This window comes from Dreissena polymorpha, chromosome 16 (assembly GCF_020536995.1).
Source record: "Dreissena polymorpha isolate Duluth1 chromosome 16, UMN_Dpol_1.0, whole genome shotgun sequence".
In the NCBI taxonomy this organism is placed as follows: domain Eukaryota; kingdom Metazoa; phylum Mollusca; class Bivalvia; order Myida; family Dreissenidae; genus Dreissena; species Dreissena polymorpha.
In genome coordinates, this window is record NC_068370.1 from 23,567,381 (window position 1) to 23,590,835 (window position 23,455).

The 23,455-nt window shown below is 31.9% G+C and overlaps 1 protein-coding gene and 1 long non-coding RNA gene across 2 annotated transcripts in view; one reads left to right on the plus strand and one right to left on the minus strand.

The window, feature by feature from the left end:
- Positions 1 to 720: 720 nt before the first annotated feature.
- The window catches only part of LOC127862756 (galanin-like G-protein coupled receptor npr-9), a 37,849-nt gene continuing 15,114 nt past the window's right edge, over positions 721 to 23,455 (plus strand). Inside the window, exon 1 of the mRNA XM_052402011.1 lies at positions 721 to 808. The gene's annotated coding sequence lies outside the window, so the exon portion shown is untranslated. The remainder of the gene's footprint in view (positions 809 to 23,455) is intronic.
- Positions 9,028 to 11,338, minus strand: LOC127862757 (uncharacterized). The gene is made up of 3 exons (XR_008040784.1): positions 11,291 to 11,338; positions 10,880 to 11,038; positions 9,028 to 10,726 (listed from the first exon to the last, which is right to left on the minus strand). It is a non-coding gene; the product is annotated as an uncharacterized LOC127862757 (long non-coding RNA).

Below are 23,455 nucleotides of genomic sequence, written 5' to 3' on the forward strand. Positions count from 1 at the left end.
TCGTAATAGTAAAAAGTTAAATTTCAAACAGGTTACTCGTTATTATGATACTTAATGATGAACAAGTTGACAAAGAAAACTTGCGTAATTAACCAGAACACTAAACAATTTACGGCACATACATTTGTACTTGTTAAGTACTATTTATCATCATTAAAAATCTAAGTTCTTTGCAAAAAAGCATATATATGCTTATTTGCAAAGAACTTATATTTTTAATTATGGCAAATATATCAGTAAGTCGGTATATCATTACTAATTGGAAATATTCGACTATACAACTGTAAATATGTTAAAATATGCATTTAATGATATGATAAGTTATCCAGTATTTTAAGGTGTTCGGCTAGGGTATGGGATTTTTAGTGCACTCGTAATAATTTTTCTCATATATGCATGTATGTACACACATTGATGATATTAAACAGCACTTATCGGTAACAAATTTAATTCGCTACTGGATATGGTCCATACTTTTTGCAATCGTAATATTAATAGCAGATTTGTTCAAAATATCATATGTTATCGTATTTTGTTACGATTTTAACAACACGCTTATTTGTCTGATTTTATAACATGACCATGATTTCGCGAGCTCTGTATAGCAAACAATCACGAAAATCTTACCAATAGTAATAAGAAAACGAAACGTTAAATGCGCCGGAGTCTGGATCAGCAGCCAGTGTGACAAAGGCGTTTTTGATCAGTTCCAGAGCTAAAGTGGACATTGGTTTGTCAGTCGATTTGTAGTCGTCAGCAGATTGAATGCGCTTGGAAGACGGAATGTGGACAACAGTCTAATAACAAGGTAAGTCTCATAGTTGTAAAATAGTGTGTGTTTTAACAGTACGACTAATATAATAGTTGTTTATTCCTTTAGTAATAGGAATACAGTAATTTAGGATTGTGCATGCTGAAATATAATATAAATAGTAATTTCGAGTAATTTCGATTAAAATTATTTTGTAGATGGAAGATGTATCATAATAACCGTAATTTTAATTTATTAAGTGACACTAGTATGTTATGAAAGTTGTTAATAAGGTATCAAATAACATACACTGAAATACAATTTACGCGTTTTTAATATATATCTCTCTCATTAATATAGTACATTAATCAATGTATGTGTGCAGTACTATTGCTTTAGTAAACTAAATTATTTGTCTACGAATGTTTAAAAATAAATGTTCTCTTTGATATTATATATTTTGTTAATATTGTCTAGACACTTGAAACCTGTTTGTTAGCTTACCTATAACACAAAAAAATGTTCGGAAACCTGAGGCTAATTGGTAAGATGTTATTTGTTTAAATATGTGCGTGTTTGGTGAGTAATTCTGCGCTATAAGAATTAGAATAAGTGAAAATAAGCTACCTTCCAACAGGTTTACACCTTCGATGTTTTATATTGACCAATATAATGCGGTGCATCCGGCATTAATAATTCCTTTACGAATCATGCCGTATTGTATGTATTGTCTTGTGTTGTTAATGCACAGATACGATCGTTACCACTTAACTGTAGCTCTTATCTTTGGCGTAAAAGCTGAGATACACTTACCATTAATGTTTGCGTCAAACTTATACTCAGTTTCAATAAAATACATCTTGATTCCTGACATAATTGTATCAAATTTCGACCAATATGTAAAAAGTACGTTTTGGAAATGGATAATTACGTACATATATAATAATGACATGGAAGGTGTTGTCAGGAAACATTATAAGTGAACATCTTTTAACTATGTTTTTTTAAATAATGAAATTGTTTTTATGAATATCAAATGTTCTTTCTCTCACTTTAAGGTGATTTTTTCATTGTATATTGTACAGTTTTATCAATATTTATTGTGAAATACTGTATTTATTCATATAAATACGTTTTGCATATTTTCTCATAATTAAGCCTTTTGTTTATGGCTGTACCAAAAATCATTCACAATGACCAATCGATTCCTTTATATATTTTTCATCTTGCAATAGTTACCTTTTTTATATTCAAAGGTCAAGCACTTTGTTTTCTATAAACAGTAACACATATTATGTATACATGTATTTATTACATGTCAACAATTGAACATGACAAAAAACTTTTTTCACACGAACTTAAAGATACATGTATGCCAAATAATTTATTATGAGTTTCGATTTTGTTTTCAATGTGTTAACTAAGATTTAAAGAACTATATTCTTGATTTATCCGAAAAGTGGTAAGTGGATGTGTTGTATTTTAAAATTTAACGTACATTTTGAGCTCACCCCAGTTAGAGGAAATGGCAAAATGGTGAAAGATATAAAAATGCCAATCAGCATAAAGAAACTAGTTTGGATATTTTGAAGCACATGCCAGACACAATAGCAAATCACAGACTAGCGAACTTGAATTTCCATCCGTATAATTTTGCAGCATTTTCATTATTCTTACACATTTAGTCTAATTGAATGTAATTGAAAATACACTGCTAACAACTTACAATAAGTATAAAGCTTACTTAGCCTATTTACATTTCCTTGGCAAAATATGCAGGGTTTTATGCAAGCTACAAATTGTCGTCATGATACAGTACAAGCACAGTCAATTAAAAGAAACATAAAATTTGACAACATATATGACAGAAACAACTGAATCTGTCAGGCTTTTGTTGTATTTCAATCTCAAATAATAGTACTTAAGACACACGTATTTTAGGTGAACCTATGAGTTGAATATTGTTTTTCGTAAAACCTCGCCCATACGGGTAATGTGAAATTTGATGTAACACAATGTCAATCGAATTGTTACGGAATCATACGAGAGCGGTTGCACAGTTGAAATATAAAATGAACAATTACGACCTTAGACTTTATAATGTATCAAAATCGGATGTATAGTGTGTTCTATATCGGTTTCATATCAGTTTTATTTTGATATTCATTGTTGTTAGGTTATGGGTATATCAAATATTTAATAAGTTATAAAGATTCTTTAGATGTATACGCTATTAAGATTGTTGCAAAGTTTCAGATGACTTCATAATATGCATAGTGTGATATGACAACATGATAAGCTTAGTCCTCTTTTGATTACCCAGTGCTATTTTGGATTATGTAAGTTTTTGACATACGGTTATACTAAGCGTATTATTCACGCAGAAAGGAATAGCCTGCGGTCGAAAAAATGTTCATGCAAAGATACATAAAAAAAACAGGTATTGCATAAAATAGAGAATTTCTCATTCTTACGTAGGATTTAGATTGGGAAATATGCATCGTTCCCTACAGCTTTTCCAATCGACATTTGAAGTACTGCCTCTGTAAAGTCGGACGACGGTTTCACTTTGATTGAGCGACGTGTATTTACTTAGCAAACAATTTATTCAAGATTGGTAAAAGAGAACTGTTCGGATGGAAGGCCAATTTCGTGCTCTATCTCAAGGCAGTCGTGTTTTTATGTATCAACTTGTATGTAGGTTATTCTGCCTGAAATACCTGTAAATACAGACTTGGTTTATTTTTAAAGCAGGAGGTACCAAATGCATCTCTTTTTCGGGCATCTATTCTTTAAAAAAGTGGTTTACTTCAAAGAATTTTGCTAATTCTTAAACAAGCATATAAGACATTGTGTTTTTGGTATTTTGTTACATTAACTGCCTAAATAAGGGCAGGAAACTTTACAAAAAAATATTTAATTGCTAGAAACCATTAATTACAAAATGAAACAGAGCGGCACGTTTATTAATAACTTAGGCATATGCAGCGCCTCATCAAATACATACACTCTTAAGGCAAACATTGTAAACATGCGTCAGAATAACAAAACAGGAAAAAAGCTAGATACAAAACGAATGACAAAAAGAGCAAGTGACAGTAACATGACACATTTTATGAATGTTCAGCAAATATATTGACTTTCTGTTTGAATGCTAGGATTTTTATCCAACAACATGACTTTTATACCTAAGATACTCTTAGGATAGAATAAAGGTAATGTCATTTAAAAACGCATTACGGTACTTTTCTTGAAAGCAGCGCTTATTCCATAATAGGATAAATTGGCCATATGTTTGTACTGTTTACCAATATTCATATATCAGTTAAATATTAAGACAAAAGTCAAAATTTACAATACACTCTAACCAAATACAAAATATATTTATAAAGTTCGTCGAAATAGAGCGAAACAAATATCATGTTAGTCATTGAGCAGAACAAAAACGTTTACTACGAAAAACTTGACAAAACCGAACATCCGAAAATTTAGTTTAATAATGATGAGAAAAAATTATTACGTTAATAAAAGTCAACTTTAAAATTCAAAACTGTTTGTTCAAATGTACTTATTTGTATCTTTGTTGTTTTTCTTTTTATCGACATAAGTAAGGCAACGTGCAAAAAGAAGGCATGAATTCATCTTATACTTCTACAAAAAACACTAAATGTTCCCTTTATTTCCGCGGACGCTTCGACTTGTATTTCAATTTATGCAAAGGTCAGTAGTAAAACACAATTTACACATTTTCAGACATGTAAGCTTTACGTAATTGGAAAAGAATCGGCCGATTATAAAATATGCATGTTTCTTGTTGAGTTGCCATATAGCACATAGAATGGGTTGTTTTAAGGAGTATTTAGAAAATTATTTAATTGGCTAATGTGAGTAGTTGTTGTAAAACTAACTTTCTTCTTTAACGATACAATACATTTTGATAGTTTATGTGTGCTTGTAGTTATGCGTGTTTGCCTATTTTATAGAATATGTAAATGTTGTCTCATGAAAAAGGTGGTTTTGTTATCATTGCCATCATGACATTCTTTCGACCTTAGTAATTGCGCAAGAAAAACAAACATACGTCATACTACGGGAATTAAACGTTTGTCGCAATCGTTACAGACAGGACACTTATCAAATTATTCAAATAAAACTTTTTTCCAAAAAAAGCTTATTATTGAATCTCCGTTTCGTTCCCTTTGCGTCTGACAAAAAATATTGTGAAAGTCGAAGTTAGTTTACAAAAAGAGGTTGTGATATTGACTTGGAAATGAGCTTGTGAATCGAGGTGTTAAAAACTAATGGCTTGACAAGAAAGCGGAAATCACATGTATACCAATCAGAATGATGTCGCAAAAAAGTATTTGTTTATCTAACAAATAATAGAGGATCAAGTGCGTGTTAGTAAAAATAATTATTACCGAAAATTGCTTTTTCGTGGATAAACATATACCTTAATAATTAAACGCTCAAAAATTGTTAATTTTGTAAAATACTTTTGAATACACTTTTGTAATTGACCAATACAAGAAGTTAAACAAGTCCTTTTTTAAGATACACTGACACTAGTATTTAGTTATTAAATTGAGATGTACAACGCACTTGGTGATAGATCTTATACATTGACCCGTACTATCCGCAAGATGTTTAATTATCACAATTATATTACAATTCGCCTAACGTTTATATAAAGTAAAGTCAGGGGCGTTGAGGTCTCAAATAGTCAATTTGTAACAAACGAGGGTATAATTCTTGCACACTAGTAATGTAACGTAACTTTGGACTACTGAAATTTGCATTTTCACCAGAACTTCCTACCGTTGACTATTTCATATTTCAAAGTTTAATTGTGATTTCTGACATAAATTGTTTACTTGCGGAAACACATCGCTTCCAAATGTATTCATCGGGTTGTTATTCCAAAATTAAATGGCTGTTATTAAGCATGGAGTATATGTAGGTTTGCTTCGAGTGTTTGCGTTTTCATTATGACTTTTGCGTCGAATTGAAACTGGAATTAAGACCATATAAACAATGTTTCATATACTCAAAGAAAAATGAATCCCAATTTTGACTACTGACGATGATGACACGTGTTACTTTTTGTTCAACTGAAGTTTCGTTTTTTTACAACCTCAATATTTAAGATGAAGTGGGCATTGTAAGGCTCCTTTGATATACATAAATTATTGTTTTTGACATCACTTCACAAGTGCATTAATTTCATTATTATTTTTTTCATAATTTTACCTTGCCGTGGGTAAACTTTTTTTCTCGAATATTTTTGTTTTGTTTTCACATCGGATTTTTTCTATTCATATTATACATACCACTTTTCCTTATAAATCAGCAATGCAATTTAGATTGATGCGTAAATTAAGTTGCTAAGGTCTAACGTATCTCTTACCAAAACCAGTTCTGAAACAAAAATAATTTACTGTTATGCGTTACTCGTATAAACGTCAAGTCGATAATGTAGACTTATCACCCTTTAGAGACCTTCACAATTCAATTATCCCTCATCAAGGCCTGATCGAATATTGTGAGTAATATTACTACCACGTACAGAGGTGCTAAGTTTCCTTTCACGATATGCACCTCAGAGCGATTAGCCACAAATATGATGGTTTCGGGTAATATTTACGCACACTCTAATCCGAGTCGTTTTTCAATGTATAGAGTAATCTGACATACAATTTTCCATAACATATATATAATGTTTTTCTGTAGGAGAAATGACGATATCGAATTGTACTTATCATCAAAATTTTGAATTTATATTATAATATAGCGCGTTGAAAGCTACTATGAACACATACTTAATAATTGCATTTAAAAATAACATATTTTTGAAAAATTGTTTAACAAAACATTCGTTCAATGAACCATATATGGTGTTTCTCAACATAAAGTGTGTGATATTATAGACCCTTTCAGTTATTCGCTTTTACTAGTGTTAGAGTTGTGTCCCTTAGCCGGATGTGACGTCAACGGGGGATAGAAATTCGTCAGAGAAAATAAAATTTTACTGTGTCGCTGAAGAAATCAACGTCTTTAGCACAATATATGCGTAAGTTGCACACATGTTTTATTTTTATTATTTTATTGACGCATATTAAATCTATCGCTTGTTGTATATTTACTTTTAAGTACGATGAAGTGAGGAAAAATGCATTAAACATTCCGTTTTGTCAAGACACATTTCATGTTCGTACATAATAACATATACCATTACACCTGGATTGGAACCTAAAAGTAAATATTGTATAAAAATGCCAAATTTTGAAAGCAAAGCGTATTACGAGTTATTTTCAGAAAGTTTATATTTGTAATCATGATTTTATCATAGGAATTATATGATTTCGGGGCTTTTTTTATTCTTAAATAGAACTAGAAAGTAGAAGAATGTGAATGAAAACCAATCAGGAGAACGGGTCATTTAACTTTCATGTTTTTTACACCAAAATCTCTATTATAGTTTCGGTTTTGAAAGTTTATAAATATAGAGTCTATATTTATAAACTTTCAAAACCGAAACTATCCTTTGTTTCTTTGAGTGTTTGACTGAAGTGTTGAAATAATATAAAAATCAGCTGCAAAAAAAGCATTATATGTGGGTTTTTTTCAGGAATCATCCCAAATGCTATGTTCAGAAACAGTGAAGTACCATGGCTGAACCAGATCCTGTAACAGAAAAGAAAGTACAACAGTACACGACTGTGATTGTCATAAGGTTTGTTTTTTTGTTTAAAATGTGAATTCACTATAATAAATACTCCTAAGTTTATTATTAATATAATTATGCAAATACATACACATTGGTGGCATGAATATATCCGGACATAGTCATGTACCATAAATACACTCTAATAAATATTGACTCGGTACAGAGACCCAACATGAAAGCATACAAGTTCAGCTGTCAGGTTTTAAGCATTATTGCCACTTTAAAAAAAAGCATGTAACTTACACTACATTCAGTATCGATCATATTCATTTCAAACCATTTTCTAAAAAAAATAATATGATGAATTTTGTATGTTGTATAAGTAACATGATTTTTTTCTAAAGAAGCAATAATGCTTAAAACCTGCCTTTTTATTTTTTGTAGCTGTATGCCAAGGATGTCCCTGGCGCTGTTTTACCGCAACTTCAACCAGAAAGATGCAAAGTTACAGAGTTGCGAATATGGTTGAAATGCCGGGGACAAGCTGTGAAATCGAATGAGACAAAAGCCGAACTTTGCTTGAGGGTACTTATTTTATATCGCCTTTTCAGGCCTTTTCCTGGTGTATCTACGGGTCAGTTAAACGGACCCATTCCCTAACCTAAATTGTAATTTGAAAAAAAAAATTCCCAATAAAAAAAGAAAGAAGAGGTTATGATTATTTTAACTCAATTATATGTAAATGACATCTAACAAAGTACATTACCATGAATAATATGATTTTTCATCTAATTTGAATGATTGTGAAGGGTTATTTTATATTAGTTTTTCCCAAATCAGTTGATTTTTGGCACGAAAAATTCACAATCCTGCAATTGCTTTTTTCCCAAAATGGCCAGGAAAAAGCCTGCTTTTTATATTAAAAACGCACATTCATGTTGTGAATTTTTTTCTATGTTTCTGTCAACCAGTCTGTTAAAAATAAGTTTTATCTGTTTAGTCAGCCTGACTCGACCACACAGCATATAGTACTTTACAATGTATATAACATGCATAGTGGCACACAGCTTTCTGCTTCAATTAAAATCCCTGACATAATAAGTTACATTACTCTCTTAAGTCTGCATTAGAAATTGGTTGCCACTAGTTAAATTGTCTTTATACATTTTTTGGTCACAAAGAAGGTAGGGGTGGCGTTTATTAGGTGGAAAACAAGTATCTGAAACAGACTCTGGAGTAGTGCTTTTTTTGTAACACCTTAAATCTTAATGTTCTGTTACAAAGTTTAAATCTTTACTTTTATATATTTTCCAGGGGTAAAGAAATTCAGTGACAACCAGGATAACATCCTAATTGTTGATCCTTATCCAGACCAGCCATTTGCAGCTAAGCAGAAGTCGTCCTGTATGAACTGTCAAGGACAATCAACAGTGTCAACAGCGGAAGAACATCTTAATTTGGAAGAATGCACATGGACCCAAAGCACCAGACCGATCTTCAAAGACTTTTCGTACATGAACATTCTGGAATGGACCAAAAGTTCTGGTAAAGGTTCAAAACTGGGTGTTGAAAAGCCTATTCAACGAAGCTATGTGTTTTTTCATGACGGTTATGTATTCGACACATGGACATCTGAACGTAACAGTTCAACAATTGTTAGATGCAAGTGTTTCCGCTCCATGAAAAACCGGTAATCAGAAATAAAGAGTATTGAAATAATCTAAATTATATTTGAAAGTATTCAATTTTGTGTTATTTTAGTGTCAGTATTTGTGAGATTCACCTCAAATCACATTTATTCATTCAATATAATCATAGGATCTCAGCTCATTTTGGTGCAATACCTGTATCTGAATGTTTGTAATTTTCAGATTGTGTTTCCTTAAATTAGTTTATGATTTCTAGCTTTCACATGTTGTCTTTCATCATTAATCTTACAATTAATGATACTTCATACTGTTTTGTGATGAACTATGCTACTCAAATGTGCTTATCTTGCATTATTTCTGTTGTAATAAAGCTTATATCATTGATTACAAAGTGTTTTCACTCAAAGGATTACGCAAATCTGTAGCAGAGTCTTAGTGAAATAGTTGCTATGGTGTCTGCTAAGCAATCTGGAGCAACCAGTTTCGATCCCCATTGAGAATCAGTAATGGTTCTTCCCAGGAAACGAACTTAAGTACTGATTTGTCTCAATATGCATTGGACTTTCTTAGTTTTACCTAATATTTCCCAAAAAAAACTAAAATTTCTATTAACAAAATTATTTATTCAGTAGTCATACAATCAAAACAAATTAACAAACATGATTAAAAAGATGTATATACAATTTTTATGTAAAGGCCACACACCTTATTTGGCATAGTAAATTTAAGTATGAGTGACATATTTTATCTATGCCAATTAGAATATATCTGGTGGTTACAAGGTAGAAATCCATCTTTTTTGCACTTTACAACTTAAAAATAATCGTGTTTGTCGAAATGGATGTGTACGTCTGGAAATCCTACTTTCAGTTTTAAAAGCAGTACTGTTTGAAAAAAAAATAACTTGCTATTAAACTAGGCTATAGATTTAATTTTATTATGCCAACTAGAATATATCTGGTGGTAACAAGGTAGAAAGCCATCTTTTTTTGCGCTTCAAAAAGTTAAAAATAATCGTGTTTAATATAGAAATCCTTCTTTCAGTTTTAAAAGCAGTTATTCCTGTTTGAAAAATAATAAATTACTTGCTAACTAGACTATAGATTTAATGAAAATTTTGCACACTTTCAAATTGCATCTATATGAACATGTACTTTATTTCAAGGTGTGTAGCTTTAAGTACTCTTTAAGCATTAATCTGTAACTAAATCAATGCTTATATCAAGATAATTATCAAAAACTTTATACAAAGCCAAAAAATGTACAAATATTACATGAACAGCCAATGGTTTTTCACTAGCCTACATGTAGTATGATGTACACGAACAACAAATGTTCATATAAATGGTATGTATGTTAAACACCAGGACATGGTATAATTGGGTCTTGGAAAAGAGTGAGCTATGAGCAAACTGTCCAAATTTGATTAATTATCCCAAACAGAGAAACCAGAATGACCTGATCAAATATGTGAAAACTTTTAATCTTGTTAATTGCACGTTCCACTTGAATTCGCTTCAACAGATGTGGTTTGTCCTTCCAGCAGTCGAATAGTGTAGGGATGGCTCCTGGTTTTAGATACCTCTGCTTAGCAAATCCAGATTCATCAAGACAGTCACGTTCAAAATGGAGAAAACAGACAACCGTATTGTGACTTATCTGAAAGAAAAAAAAAGAATAAATAAATATGTGTGCTTTTTTTGAATCACATCAACACTATTTTTCTGACATGAAAATGTATAGTACTTTACATGTTTTATTTTTCTTTATACAAAATCATTTAAAGTTTTACTGAAACCACTAACAACTGACCTTAAAATGTCTGTCTTCATCTCTTCGTATTTTATTCAACCAAACAGCTTGAACTGGATCATCTTCAGCTGGAAATGCATGATAGCTGGGCTTTCCATAGCCTTCTAACAATCCTTAGCCAGTGGTGTGACATTTGGGCACACAGCAGATCCTGTTAGACTGAAATTTCATGAAGATCAACTAATAATATTAAAAAAAATCAAGTGAATAACAACTTTACCAATTATTTTGGATCATTAAAATCAGTATAACAAAGTCCACAAACGTGGTTAACAAATAATAAGATGTGTTTTTATCCTATTGGTTAAGAATTTCATTTTATTTGTATTGATATTAATTATTATATGTCTATAAATGTTTTATTCCCAAATGTTATTTAAACAAATCAATTGACTAAACAATTTAATTTACCTTCAGCTTCTTCTCGAGTGATACAGTAATGTCTTGAATCTGTTTTCCACCCGGTTTTGAGTCGAATACTGGTGTTGCTGTGTAAAACTGGACAGCATAGTCGTGGTCATTAATCTGTTGAACAAAATTCTGTTTCATAACATTCATGATAACTGATTCATTGTACTTTACACATTAATACACATTAGGCCGGGTATAGCTTAGTACAAGCTCTAATCAAACAAATAGCTTTTTAACAAACCATATGTTGCATTGGATGCCGTTGGCTTTCAATTTAAAAAAATGGTCAATTGGTACAAAAGCACGGTATGACTAAGACCAGTACGAGCGTCCTTTAGTTGCTTCAAAATATAAATGCCAACGAGTGTTCATACTTTGACGAATACGAAATGTCCTTAGATAAAACAAGTCAATATTTCCACCTATTTAATCTATATCAACATTTCTGAACAGGATTTATTTCAGTAAAAAATCCTTCGTTTGAACGTTTCGTCCTCGCGAAAACATATAACAGACAAAAACAATACCGCTGCTTTATCAGCATTATAAACCGAATATCAAAATTGCATAAGAAAATAATAAATTATTAATAATAAGGTCAGTACAAACCTTTTCGTTCATATTTTAAGTCCATTTACACCGTTGAAAACACACATTGTCAAACAGACATCTCTTTGTTTGCTTACAGTCGATAATCGGGTATCCCCGGATGACGTCATTCAGGGGAGGTAATTATAATCAGTTAATAACTGAAAGGGTGTATATTAGATCTTTCCAACGCTATTGGATAACAGAGATTGAAAGCAACACTAGCAACCCCACAAGTACGATCGTAAGCTACAAAAACAAAACATAACACTTCACAGCAGTGTTCATTTCCTTTCACAGGCGTTTAGCATATCGAGTTGGTCATTTTTACATTTCTTAATTAAGTGATGTTCACAATTCAATGTTCTTATTTTACACAAAAAAGAACAACATATAACTGCTGGTACTTACGAAGTTTGTCATGCGTATTATGTATCGCAATATGTGTAAATTGTCGGATATTGAAACTCGCTTGTCCTTTTCTTGTTGCTGTACACGAATTTCAAACTATTATTGATGACCTATGAATGCTCTTCGAAATTTTATGTTACGCATTAACTACTTGTAGATTTATTCTAGCATATTTATAGCATATCTAGTTTCCTTCGCCAAAGTTTCACGTTCTGATACTCGTAAAATAATTACAAAGGTTTTTCTTTGCATTGTATCTGCAGGAGTACAAACATTCTTTATTCTTAAATTTGATTTAAAAGATGATAACACAAGTAGTCTAACATAGTGCACAGGTTTATTATTAATCATATTATATACAAATTGAAATATCATGGCAAATAGTTTTCATCAAACAATATGAAACATATTACATGTACATGGTAGCATATATCGAATAACCTATCAAATCGAATGTTAAGTCGTTTCAATAATGATATTTATTCATCTTGCGTTAGAGCATTACCTTGGTTTCAATTGAGAAAAGTGTTTACACAGCAAACACTATATTTCCGATTGGCCAATATGGACTAGATAGGCCATGCTCTTCATAGAATGTCAATATGAGAAGCGTCTGAGAAACGCTTAGAATTATAATAAAGTGAAGATCAGCTTACACCAAGAAATCTCGTTCAATGAAACTATTGCATTTGTATTTACAACTGAAAATAGTTATAGCCAACAATCAATAACATATTGATAAAGAGCGTTTTAGGCCACTCTGTTTGTGGATTGCCACATTATCCAAATGTTTGTGTTCAATTTAAAGTAACACTAACTTGGCGTTTTCATATGATATTGACGGTACAATCGCCTACTGTTTGTACGCTTTTGTGTATAATTTAAATGATATGAGCTGAACATCTTACATTTACACAGCGCTACTCGGTCAAACAAATACATGCACATTAATGTTGTTTCACTTAATAATAGTCCACGAAACTAACACTCAATTATATTGATTGATCCTATCAAGGTCTTCGTATTCGTAATATTTCTGTCCGGTTCCAAAAAGATATGTCAAGTTTAGAAACTTAATGGCATACCGCTGCAACAAATCCATGTAATCGCGTGCTCCTTATTCAGAGTTAACTGTATGTTAAACTATCCAATTAAAGGTTGTTGGATGTCTTTTTAAGTATAATACATGTAACAGATGAATTAACAAATGCTTATTAATATTAGCAAATTCTTCGTTTCGGTCATGTGAACAATTAATTACACACCACAGTTTACGTCATCAAATCAATCACTCCGTGCGATCACGTTGGTATCATAAGTTCGTCTATGAAGATTCATAGTGGAGAAAGTGAGTCTCACCCTTTAACCCTTTTAACCCTTTAACCTATTTAAGCTTAAAGACGGAAAAGTGCTTATCAGCCGGAGTTCCTATTCAGATTAAATAACAAAGAGACTGACCCATGTTAATGATAAAGCGCGATTGTTGAACTTTTGACCATTGTGGTGTTTAGACGGGCATAAATATGTAAAGTAACATTACTACTCAATTACTACTCAAAATCAACGAAAATTTCGTACAATATTTCGTGAAATAACGCTAAACGATTAAAAATCATTGTTCCTTAGAGCCATTGTCGAAATTTCAACGCCAGATGTGGTCAGGTACATTAAATGTTTGTGGATACAAAATGCTCGTTTTTATTATGGTTTAAACATGGTGCCATTTTAATGTTCGTGTGTCGTACCAATAGATATATTCGCAGGAAATTAACAAAGAATTTATTGTGGTCACAAATAAATAAAAACGAGCTTTTTGTATGTACAAAAATCTATGTAATCATACCACATCTAGCGTTGAAATTGTGCCTATTGCTATAAGGAACACTGTTTGTTTAGGTGTTAACTTGATATTACGAAATTCTTTACGAAATTTTCGTTGATTTTATGCGTTATAGAGACTTTAAATAAATAAATAAATATATTTGGAATTGGCCTACTATGAATAGCAATAATGTCTTGAACATGACATGTTTACTTTCGCATTGATATAACGGATTTCCGAAAACCAATGAATTTGTATTCAATGATATTTCATATCTAATATTATAAGAACTAGTGGCATAGAGCATAAACAAGAAATGTATTTAAAAAAATCACCATTAAAATAATTATTTATGTCCATTTTGACGCCTTATTTATACTAGAGTAGAAAAAAAAATGAACACAACCTACGTGAACGCGTGGAGAGTTGATTTCCAAATATGGATATATTTTTCTCAGTTTGTATATGTATTGTATTATATGCTTTTCAGCAGCACAAGTTCTAATATTATTTGATAAAGCTTAATCTTTATAAGAGTTTGAAATTTTCACTGCACCGGAAACAAATTCGCATATTTTCCAATCAATATCATCTGTTATCAAGTGTCAGTTAAGTTTTATGGCAAATAAAAACACCATTATGTGTATTATACATTCGTTAATAATCGCATCACAGCAGTTCTTATTTCTAGCTGCAATGCCCTGCTGATGTTTATCATAGAAAGTATGATTTCTTGCGTGTTGTCATGTAAAATGATGAAGTCATTCTGAGTCTTATTGTCTATGCAGAAAAAACTTCGTATTCCACTTCTATTATTTACATCCTCTTATTTAAATTGATATCTTTAAAGTACGTGCCATCGCACGTGATACCCAATACCGTTCGGTTTCCTAATGTATCGATTCTTTAAGCATATGAAATGCTTTATTTCAGAAAGCAGCTCAGTACCCCATTCGTTAACCAAGATTCGAATCCTTCATCCGGTTAGAGTTATTTGGATAACAAAGTGTATCCGTCCTTTTGCGTGTGTCTATGTAATGAACGTTCAGTTACAGTAGCCTACTTATCAAATGGATCCCTGATCTTTTGGCGACATCCACTTGTTCTACGCGAATTTATTAACAATAGGAAGAGCTGATGAATAATAACAACAAAAGCCAACTTTGTCAGTTACATATTTATTATAATATTTTGATGTGATACCTTACGTTAACACCTTTTATATACTATATCTGAACAATAGAAGACATATAAAAGGAACACTACAAAACATGGAATTTTATGGCCCAATGGCGGAATATAATTTACACCAGACCAGCACTAGAGCAAATAAACCTCAGCTATAGACTAGCACCATAACTGAGGCATGTCGAGGAGGCGACCGGAAGAACTGCCCTAAAGATAGCCCCAACCCCAGGTGCATTATTGATTTAGCTTCTCGTTCATGCATTCATCGCGACCAGATAATGCACGCACTCTATGCTATTTTGCAAGAACTCCGCAATGTGCTCACATTCATTTATGCAATTCCTATTTCAACGAACACCTGGCTGGTTCGGTAATAGATATAATACAAGCGCAATCGCTAAGGCCACCGCAACCGACCAAATATATTCTCGGTTCGCCGTACCGTGCAACATATAATACATGCGCAATCACTATGGCCACCACAACTGACCAAATACATTCTCGGTACGCCGTACCGTTTATTTTCCATTGCAACGTATAGTAAAATATTCGCAAAGCCCAAACGAGCTATTCCAGGTTCGCCTAAGGACGCCGTGCCATCGAGCGAGTTCTAGAACACACATATTATACCGAAAATAATTTTGAAAGCATTCCTGCCATCCTCACGTATACTAGAACTACGTGATAGGTGACAACAAAATGCTAAGTTTTCCTCCCCCGGACGTATGTGCATCATTATATAGTTACCTAATCATACTTTTAATGCTTCCGATCACCTTCAAGACCTAGAATTTCAGCTTAAATTACATATTGGAATGAAGTATCAAACATATAAAATGAGTGTATAATGACATATAAGTTATGGTGTCAGATTGTCATAGGTCTTAACAACTTACTGTCGTAAAACAATATCTCACACAATTATGCAGCAACAAAATTACCTATTAATACACATTCATGTCGTTTCAAGAAGGCACACGTCATAGCACTTTCACATGGCAGGTTAAGAAGCAGAAACACTCAAACACTTTGGGTGACACTTTTTTTCCGATCATTTCCATTCACTAATGTCGCGTTTCAGCGACATCCTGGATATTGACCTAGTTCTGGACGATAGCGATGAATACATGCCGTGGCGCCGCCGCTATCCACGGTTTGAGGTCCGCCGATTAAACCTACGTTTTACCGACGAGTCGTGTACAGTTAGTGAATGTAACCCAAACGTTTTCTGTTGTCGCCCGCAACAGATTGACAGCCATTCTGTAATAAATATCTCGGCAGTACATTCAAACATTAAAAAAAGGTTGAACATAATTAACAGCAATCTCTTTAGGCGGGTGGGTGGTGTTTCTCAGTCAAAGCTTTTTCGCAAAAGGACGAGATACGTGAAGCCCGAGCTTTTATACCGTTTCGTTTACGCCAGACATTCACTACTGATATCGATTTCACGAATGGTATATTATCGTCTGCTTGTATCATATGATTGATACGAGATTTAAACCTTTATCTACCGGAGAAATGTAATCGCTACTTCAAATAAAAGAAATGATTTTTTATAGAAATTAATTTTTATTAAATTGAACGCAAGTATACTGACGTAGACTACTACATAAACCATTCAATGTTATTTCAGTATTACTTAAATGCTTGCAGTCATTGTTCAATTAATTAATTTAAAATTGTTTACAAGGACTGCAGTCTACTGGTTCTTGACTAATAAAGAAGTCTCCAACAAGTTTATCTGTAAATTCAACATAATTATTTAGGCACCTTACAAGTACCAGACATGTGATTATGTAACTTCCTATATTATTTATAAATGTTAAGCCATGTGCCTTCAACATAACATCTTTAATTTAATTCAAACATGGCTTTTATACTTAGATAACCTGAGAGTAAAACAAAGGTAAAGCGCATTACAGTTAATTTCTTTTGAGCAGAGCTTATTCCATAATTTGATAATTTTGCCGAAACTTTGTATGGTTTTGCCAATCATCATAAAAAGCAAGTTAAATTGTGAGACGAAAGTCAAAATTTACAACATATTTTAACCGAATAAGCACACATAGTTATAGAATTTGTTACAACAAAGCGAAACAAATGTCATGTTTTTGAGCTACAACAAAAAACAGCGTTAACGGGCTACGAGACACTTAGCAAAACCGAAAATCCGAAAATATAAATTAATAATGATAAAATAATCACGTGATCACAAAAGTCATCTTTAAAAATTTAAAAAACTTCAATTAAAAGTTAGTTATTTGCATCGTCTTTGTTGTTCTATTTTATCGACCTAAGTAAGGCAAAGCGCAAAAAAGAATGCATAAATTCAGCTTATACTTGTATAAAACATTGAATGCGTCCATTGAATTTCCGCGAACGCTTCGACTCACAATTCATAATAGGCAAAAGTTAGTAGATAAATTAAATATTATTACATTTTCAGACAAGTACGCTTTACTTAATTTAAAAACCAATATGCGTATGCATGTAGATTAAATGTCATATAACAAATAGATTGGGTGGTTTTACGAAGTGTTTAGAAATTATTTAATTGGCTAAAGTAATAAGTTGATGTAAAACTTACTATCGTCTTACACAATGCTTAGTTTGCTTACAGTGATACTTTTTTTTCAAACATGCATATATAATAAGAGAAAAGTTTCTGCATGAAAAAAAAGTTATGTGGTTTTGTTTTCATTTCCAGCATTACATTTTCGTTACCTAAGTAATTGCGCGAACAATACAAACATACATAACACTATGTGAGTCAAATGTCTCTCGCAATCGTACTAGTAAAGACACCCATCAAATTACTCAATCAAAACTGAAGTTTAGTTTGTTTTACGAAAAGTGTAAGTGTTATGGACTTGGAAATCAGCTTGTGAATCGATTTGTTGTATAATATGGACGGGTTGACAAAGAATCGGAAAGTAATCGGTGTCCAATCAGAATGATGTCGCAGTAAAGTCTTTGTTTATAGTAGGAGTAATAGAGGATCAGGTGAAAAATGAATGAAAGACAAGATTATTAACGATATTTTACTGAATGTATACAACAATTTTCTCTTCTAAGTTGTAATGCAAGTTCATAAATAAAATAAAATAAACAACTGATTTTGTAGTTAAAAATATTTAATTTGCAAAATCAAACGTGTCGACACAGTAATTAAATTTGGTGCGGCTATCCTCTTTACCATTATATTAATACCATAATCACAACACAATGCCATCGTGCTATGTAATCACTCATCAGTATTTATGACCAGGATTCACACATGAAGAAATAATAACACATTTTTGCAACATAATTTGATTTTTTGTAGTGAAGGGTTAGCAATTATTATTTGTAATATTTGGAGGAAATATAAATATTCAACTAAACAGTCATTAGGATTTTTTTAAAATAAAGTATAAAAGTCAACCTTAAATATTTTATTAGTGAGCTTATATATAAGTACGTTATTTCTGTAATGTGTTAATGCCGAACGGTGTGAAAGACTAGATCGACGTCTGTATAATTTTCACAGCCTTTACCCTCTTGATGTCTTTCACCAAGGTACATAAACATATTTTTGTATCACTGCATATTTTTAAATAGTGATGCAAACAAAACAGCTGAAATTCAAATAGTCTTCCTCTTTGTGGTTGTTCTCGTCAAAAGTGTGTTGCTGAGAACGCGTTGTACTTTGGATCAATGTGTATACAAATGATTTCGCAATGTGCTCTGTAAAAAGGTACTTTGTACCTAAACGTCTAGTCCAACAATAATAATTATTATAAATGTACATTAAAATTGCAAGTAAAGACGTTGACATATGTGTGCTTGCATAGGCGAATAGAAAAGCTTAAATTTACAGAACACAAACTTTCCCCATGCACAAGTACACTGATTAAAAATTATATTCAAATACTTAAATTGAGAGTATTTGAATTCTCAAGTTGAGAAACTGGCTTATGGGTTTTCAATGAGCTATTTAGTTGTGGTGAAAGTGAATACTTAGACTCTTTTTTTATTGCTGTTAACTTTAAGTTCCAAACCTTAAATACAAATTATGCATATTACTGCGTTTATTATGAAATGACGATAAACAGTTTGAGCTTTATCTATTTGATCGCGATGATTCTAAGTTGACAGGTAGTTTTATATCAGGTATTTTACATGGGTCATCAGATCTACTCTGTGACAGAACTGCTTGTCACAGCAAGAATATTCCGTCGATCCGTTGTTTGTGCTCGTCCAAACAAGAAATCCATGTCTCCAAAACAAAATTATAACCCAAGTGATGCATGGCTGAAAACAATGTATTTTCATGTATTTAAAGTCACTTGAGACACGCGATAGGCGTGCAGGTAAAAATTACCATTACCGAAAAAAGTTTCGTCGTAGATAACCATATTCCTAAAGTTAAACGCTCAATAATTATTTTGTGTGTGTAAAATACACTTTTTTTGTTTTTTGCTTTCCGGTGGTTTATAAAGAAATATCAGTGAATTAAAACTGATAATTTCACTGTTTCAAACAGTGAAAATTATCAGTGAAAATTATCGATAATTTTCATTGTTTACTGTGAAATGACGTCATTTTGTTGACGAAATGACGTCATTATCCCAGCGAAATTCTTTAGTTAAACTCTTTACCAATGTATATAAAAGTCGAAAAAGGCATATTATAAAATAAAAAATTGTTTGATTCAGTGGAATATCGATTTTAATTCACTCGTGATCATAGAAAAAATATATTTTCACGAGTGGCGATAATATTATTTCTATGATTACTCGTGAATAAAATCAATTATCAACCGAATCCAACAAATATCCTCTGTGTAATAGACCATTGACATGATAAGCAATCCATTTGTTTCAAGATGCACTGACACTTGTATTAAGCCATACAACACACTTAGTTAAATATTTTATACATGGACCCGTACAATCCGTCAGAGGTTTAATTATTACGATTATATGATAAATTCGCCTTACTTGTATATAAAGTAAATTTAGTAGCGTTGAGGTCTCAAATAGTCAATGTGTACACAAACGCGGGTATAAATCATGCACACTAGTTATGTAACGTAAATTATGACTACTGACATTTTCCTTTTCACCAGTACCTCATATCGTTGACTATTTCATATGTACAAGTTTAAATTATGATTCCTGACATAAATTCTTTATTTTCGGAAAAACATAGCGGCCAAATTTAATCATCGGGTAGTTAATATACAAACATTAAATGGCTTGTTTAATTAAGCATGCAGTATATGTGTGTTTGCTTCTGATGTGTGCCTCTACATTATGACTTTACCGTAGAAGTGTAACTAAAATTAAGACCGTATATACAATGTTTCACATTCTCAAAGAAAAATGAATCCTTTCGTTATTCAATGGCGAGATATCTTTAGTCGAAAAACATAAAAACACGCAAAAATGTTCATGTATACATACAAACTACTAATTTTTTAAGGACGTCAATGACTACATACAATGACTCTTGCTGGCACGTATTACTTTTTGTTCAACCGCAGTGTGAAGTACTGATGCTTATCTTTTTACGACTTTACTATTTAAGATTAACTTTGCAAAGTAAGGCTTCTTTGAGATACATAAATCATTGTTTTGACATTACAAAAGCATTAATTTCATTATTGAAAGTATTTCATAAGTTACATTTCCGTGGGTAATCCTTTTTTCGAGTATTTTTTGGTGTTTGGTTTTGTTTTAACATCAGTATGTTTCCATTCATATTAAACATTTCCCATTTTTCCTTTAATTTTGCAATGCATGCTAGATTGATGCGTAAATTAATTTGCTTAGGCCCTAAGTATCTCTTACCAAGACCAGTACTCTAACAGAAAAATGAACTGTTATGCGTTACTCGTTTAAACGTTAAGGCAATAGACTCATTAACCTTTGTAGACCTTCACAATTCAATTTATCCTCATCAAGACCTGATCAAATATTTTATGTAATATTTCTACCACTTATAGAGGCGCTTAGTTGCCTTCACGATATGCACCTAAGAGCGATTAGCCACAAAATATTATGGTTTTGGGAAGTATTTACACACATTCTAATGCGAGAAGCTTTTCAATGTATAGAGAAATCTGTCATACATTTTTCCATAACATGCATAACAGATTACGATATCGAATTTACTTATCCTAAACAATTTGAATTTATATTTAACTATAGCATTGAAATCTACTATAAACACATACTTAATAATGGCATTTTAAATAATATATTTTTGGAAAATTGTTTAACGAAGCATTCGTTCAATTATCAATATATGGTGTTTCGCAACATAATTTGTATAATATAATATAATATTAGATCTTTCCAACACTATTGGATAACATAGATTAAAAGCAACACAAACCATCCCACAGGTACGATTGTAAGGTTTAAAACACAAGAACATAACACTTCACAGCAGTGTTCATTACCTTTCACAAGCGTCTAGCGAATCGAGTTGGTCATTTTTACATTTCTAAATTTAGTGATGTTCACAATACCAGTCTTATTTTACACTATAGAGCACAACACATAACTGCTGGCATTTACGAAGTTTGTCATGCGTATTATGTTTCTTATTCTGTGTAAATTATCGGATATTGAAACTCGCTTGTCCTTTACTTGTTGCTGTACACAAATTCCAAACTACCATTGATGACCTCTGCATGTTCTTCGAAATTTTATGACACGCATTAAGTACTTGTAGTTTTATTCTAGCGTTTTGTATAGCATATAACTACATTTTCTTTGCCAAAGTTCCACGTTCTCATACTCGTAAAGTACTAACAAAGGTTTTTCTGTGCATTGTATCTGCAGAAGTACAAACATTCGCTATTCTTAAATTGGATTTAGAAGATGCTAGCACACGCAGAAGTATAAAATAGTGCACAGGTTTATTATAAATCATGCTAAATACAAATTGAAATGTCACGGCAAAATAGTTTTCAGCAAACAATATAAAACATATAACATGTAGCATATATCGAATAACAAATCAAATAGAATGTCGTTTCAATCATGATATTAATTCATATTGAGTTAGAGCATTACATTGGTTTCAATTGCGAAAAGTGTTTACACAGCAAACACTATGTTTCCTATTGGCAAATATTGACTAGATAGGCCATGCTCTATCTGGAATGTCAATATGAGAACCGTCTTAGAAACGCTAAGAATTATTATCAAGTGGATATCTGTTTACACCAATACATCTCGTGTCATGAAACTTTTGCGTTTGTATTTCCAACTGAAAACTGTTAAAGAAAACAATAAATAACGTATTGATAATGGTTTGTGTACAATTTAAAGTTACACTTAATTGACAATTTTCATATGATATTGACAGTACGCTCGCCTTTGTTTGTACGCTTTTGTGTATAACTTAATTGACTTGAGTTGAACATCGTACATTTACAAAGCGCTACTCTGTCAAACAAATACATGTATATTTATGTTGTTTCACTTAATAATAGTCCACGAAAATTATGTTGATTGATCCTTTCAATGTCTTCGTATTTGTAACATTTCTGTCGGGTTCCAAAACAATATGTCAAGTTTAGAAACTTAATGGAATACCGCTGCAACAAATCCATGTAATCGCGTGCTCCTTGATCAGAATTAACTGTACGTTAAGCTATCCGATTAAAGGTTGTCGGATGTCTATTTAATTATAATACATATAACACATGAATTAACAAATGCTAGCACATTCTTCGTTCCGATCATGTGAACAACTAATTACTCACCACAGTTTACGTCATTTAATCAATCACTCCGAGCGATCACGTTGGTATCATAAGTTCATCAATAAAGATTCATAGTGGAGAAAGTGAGTCTCACCCATTTAAGGTAGCGCACCTCTAATGGGCACATATCCAAATATAATTTAATTAATTATTTTCTTAATCAGCATCATTTCACTGAACTACATGCACATTTGTAGGTAGGCTTTCCATGCTTTTAAAAAAAATATACCGATTTTTTCAAAACGACCCTCACGCTCAGCTGGGGTATATAAAAGGCTATAATTCATTCAGATTTCCAAATATGAGCATGCAGTTGGTGTGTACAGATGCAGTAAAGGTGTTCAAAGTTTAAACAAGATGAAATAAGTATTATTTTACAGATATTTCTTTTTTA